The 4753-nt window shown below is 39.7% G+C and overlaps 1 non-coding gene across 1 annotated transcript; it reads left to right on the top strand.

Annotated features, from left to right (window-relative positions):
* Nucleotides 1-4322: 4322 nt before the first annotated feature.
* LOC125482560 lies at nt 4323-4486 on the top strand. Its single transcript, XR_007261676.1, has one exon. It is a non-coding gene; the product is annotated as a U1 spliceosomal RNA (small nuclear RNA).
* The last annotated feature ends 267 nt before the right edge of the window (nt 4487-4753 follow it).

Here is a 4753-nt window from a genome sequence, read left to right on the forward strand (position 1 = left end):
GCTTTTCTGGTGAAGGGTCTAGGCCCGAAACGTCAGCCTCTCTGCTCCTGTGATGCTGCTTGGCCTGCTGTGTTCATCCAGCCCTGCACCATGTTGTCTCGGATTCACCAGCATCTGCAGTTCCTACTATCTCTGCAGTTCTTTGTTTTTTTTGTCCAGATCCATGTGATCTGATATTGCAATGGCATAGCCCTTTGACACATGCTATGTTTTGAGTAAAGGTGCAGTTAACCCTTTACTCTAACCATGTTGTTAACTGCAATTTGCATTTATATAACACTGCTAACTTAGTGAATGTTCTTCACAGGGGTAAATAACAAAACTATAAAAGGAGAAGTTAGGACAGGTAAATAAAAGCTTAGTCAAAGATGTAGGTTTTAAGAAGTCTTTTTTACAGCAGTACAGGATTTAAGGAGAGATGTAGCATGTTTAGTGTCAAGGTTGTGAAAGGCATGTCAGCAAATGGTAGATCAATTAAGATCTGGGATGTGTAAAAGACCAGAATTGGAGGAAAACAAGGAACTTGGTAGGTTGTCAGGCTGGAAAGGGATTAGAGAATTAGAAAAGGGTGAGGAAATGAAAAACATCTTAAAGTAAGGACGAGAATTCTAAAATTGAACACCATGTCAGCCAAGGAGAAGTAATAAGTGAAGAGGACTTAATGCAAGTGAGAACGTTGGCAGCAGGGCATTGGATTAGCCTAGGTTTACATAGAGTGCAGCAGTGACAGTAGATGCTAAACTAACATGCTGCCTGCTCTCATTGGTGGAAGCAAAATATGACACAACACTATTTTGAAGAAGAGTGGGGAAATTCTCCCTGGTGTCCTGGCCAATACTTATCCCTCACTCAATATCAAAAGTATGGATTGCCTGATTATTATCACATTATGATTTATGGGAGCTTGCTATGCATGATGCATTTTCTAAACTACAAAAATGACTACAGTTCAAAACTACCTAACTGATGAAAATACTTTAGAGTGTTTGTGCTCCTGAAAGTTGCTATATAAATGAAAGTATCTCTTTTTTTCCCCCAGTGGCTCTTGTACCTATTGCAATGTCCTCTGCAGTCAAATAGTCTCAAAATACTGGGTGTTGAAAAGAAAATAACCATTACACAAAGTATCGGAAGAGTGCAGTGTTGTTGGAAAAAGGAAAAGGCAGAACATTAGAGGGGACAAATAGTTTCCTTTCTGCAACAAATTACAATTCAGCTCATTTGTTGTTGCTGAAAACAAGTGTTCGATATTATATACCCACACTGGAGATAAAATAGGTTTAGTGACTATCCCACCATCCCCAAGCTCACCCCCACAATACAGTTGGATCACATGCTCGCCATATGTAACTAAATAATCCAGAGTCAATTAAGCTTGATAAATGCTTAATTGACCCTGGAATTACACTGCACATTTCATAACGTGATTGTTGTGGGCAGCCAACTGGGAGTCTGTAGTCTTCTTTAATAAGTGTTTTTGAACGGTGAAATGGGGATAATATCATCAAGAAGTGCTCCTCGCTCATCAGTGACAATGTACAGAACCTAATAAAACCCCTCCTACCTCCTTAGCTGCACTGTAAAATTCAACCTCACATCTCCTAATCCCTCCCTGATAAATTCCACCCCCTCCACACTGGCTTGCTTTCATCAAGAATCCATGGGATGCCTTCCTCATGGATCTGCCTGCAGTCCTGGCAATGGCCACTACCGAGCTGTAGTACAGCTAGGACTGCAAGAGCTACCGGGAATTGCATGAACACCTTTTAACACCAAGCACAAAGTAATATGATTGTGGGGTGGTCGTGCTTTCGTTTAGTCGGTTTCTGACTGACTTTTTGGTTGGAAGATTGAGCAGTCTGCCTCTCCATTGAGTACAGTTCTGCATTTTACCTATTGTAACTTTTGGTTTGGGACATGATGTGGCAGTTAAGGAACTATGCAGTGCTCCAACACAATCAAACACCATGTAGTAATAGCTATTTGTTTTTCACAAAGTTCTTTGTTTGAGCAGAAATGAATCTATTTGAAACTTTCAATGCCACATTGATGAATTTTATTGCTATATGGCAAAGAGTATTATCAGGTAACAATTTAATACTGACCCAGATTAGGAGTTTTTGGCCTGTGGCCTGGTCAAACAGTTAGATTCTGAGAAGCTTCTCATAAGAACAGAAGAGGAAAAAAATACTGGGCATTTGACCATTGCATTTGAAGGGCTGGTTACCAGTGATGGAGAAATTAAAAGTGGGGATATGAAAATGCACAAACTGAAGGAGTGCAGAGACATCAGAGAGTAATATGGTTGGCTCAGATAATGAGAGATGAGAGTATGATGGAATTTGTAATCAAGGATGAAAATGTTAAAATTGACACATTGCAAATCAAATGCTTTATTGCAATAGATCGTTCAATTTATTTATCAAGATGTTAATGTAAAACCCATTAAGCTGTTTTATTAAAATAGGAACATGTTTTTGACTTTATCATGGCTAGTTTACAAATTTGAATGTTGAGAGGAGTAATTTGCAATGTGGACGCATGTACCCCACTATTTTTTACCAATTACTGAATGAATTTTAGTTCCATATGTGCATTTTCATACAATTTTTTTGGAGGCAGCTTTTCGTTTTTCAGGTCATAGAAAGTATAGTTGTATAAATCAAGCCGTTGACAAGGTACATTTGAGAACTGGTCTCTTTTGTTATATCCAGGAGCTGTCGAGCTAAATGTGCACCCTCCTCAGAAAGCACAAGGATTGGGCTTTGATATATAGGCAATGGGCTACTGGCTGTAATATCTATGAAGCAGTTCCTTAGGGAAACATACTTCACTTCATAGCCCCACTCTGTTGCTTATTGTCATCAAAGATCTGCTGGATAGCATCAGACATGAACTTCTTCCCTTTTACTAATGTCACCATCCTCTACAAATAGTTAACTGTTAGTCTGAAAGACAAACAATATCTGACTCACTACAGCAGATTTAGACGAACTTGTAACATTGGACAGATAAATGATGACGTGTTAGCTTGAGCACTGAGACCAAGTCAATAAATGAAAAAGATATATAGTAGAGTTGCCCACCCATCTATACCCTTAAGGAATACAAATTCAGGGCAAATGGATGTGTAGAATAGTTGTAAAAACTGGTGGAAAGTGGGATTTATCAAGAATGCTTAACATTACTTACAGACTTTACTGAAACTATTAATGTTAATAAAATCCAATAATAGGTAAATGAAAAACACTTCTCATTTGGGCTTTAGATAGCCCCAAGTGAGTGAAAGCAGTGACTTGTTAAATCTTGCTGTCTTTCCCAGAAGTGGGTTATTCAATACCTTTCACGACTCCTCGGATACTGAAGCAGCCCATGTCCATGCAACAAGACCTGCATGATATCCAGTCTTGGGTTGAAAAGTGGCAAGTAATATTCAAGTCACTAAAATGACCAGCAGTGACCATCTCCAACAAGATAAAATCTAACCAGCATCTCTTGATATTCAATGGCATTACTATCACTGAATTCTCCACTATCAACATCCTGGGGTTACCATTGACCAGAAACTGAACTGGGCTAGCCATATAAATACAGTGGCTACAAGAGCAAGTCAGAAACCAGGAATCCTGCAGTAGATAACTCATCTTCTGACTACCCAGGAACAAAAACAGTCGTTGCTGGAAAATCTCAGTAGGACTGTCAGCATCTGTGAAGAAAAAAATCAGAGTTAATGTTTTGGGTCCGGTAACCCTTCCTTAGAACCTACTGAGGAAAGGTCACTGGACCCAAAGTGTTAGCTCAGATTTTTTTTCTTCACAGATAATGCCAGACCTGCTGAGCTTTTCCAGCAACTTCTGTTTCTGTTCCTGATTTACAGCATCTGCAGTTCTTTTGGTTTTTATTCCGACTACCCAGAGTCTGTTCACCACGTATAAGGCACAAGTCATGACTGTGATGGAATACTCCCCATATACTTAGGTGCATCCTCAGAAGCTTGACACCATCCTGGACAAAGCAGCCCACTTGATTGGCACATCCACAAGCAACCATTCCCTCCACCACTGACCCTCAATAGCATCAGAAGGCGCTGCCTACAAGATTCAATTAGAGTTCTTTCAGGAAGAAACAACATGCAGGGCTACGGTACAGAAATGATGCTGAATGGCCTCTTTCTGTGTCTTACCAATTCTGAAATTCTGATCCTCTCAACTTTATGGTACCCAACTATAAACTTCAAAGATGATTAGGTTAATGACTAAACTCTGAACAAAGAATTTTAGTTCCATTATTCTAAAATAAATTCTCTCACATTATATTATCCTATAACTACCTGACAAGGGAGAGACCATGATTATGAAGGTGGTTCTCCCAGGACAGAGATATCCCATTGCACTTTGGGTATGCTAAGAGCTGTGATGACCCCAAATGCAGGATACTCGACAGCAAAATTTGTGGTATTGGGGGACTGCATTCACGCTCTCCCCTGATTGTTTTTTTAAGGTCAGGCAGTGGCCTAGTGCTATTAACACTGAACTGTTAATCCAGAGACCCAAGTTACATTCTGGGGACCTGGGTTCAAATGCTGCTACGGCAGACGGTGGAATTTAAATTCATTTAAAATCTGGAATTAGGAGTCTAATGATGACGATGAACTGATTGTCAGGAAAACTCATCTGATTTACTTATGTTCATTAGGGAAGGAAACTGGTATCCCTATGGGAGAGATAGTAGGAACTGCAGATGCTGGAAAATC

This window comes from Rhincodon typus, unplaced genomic scaffold (genome assembly GCF_021869965.1).
Source record: "Rhincodon typus isolate 14 unplaced genomic scaffold, sRhiTyp1.1 hic_rhity00012457, whole genome shotgun sequence".
NCBI lineage: Eukaryota > Metazoa > Chordata > Chondrichthyes > Orectolobiformes > Rhincodontidae > Rhincodon > Rhincodon typus.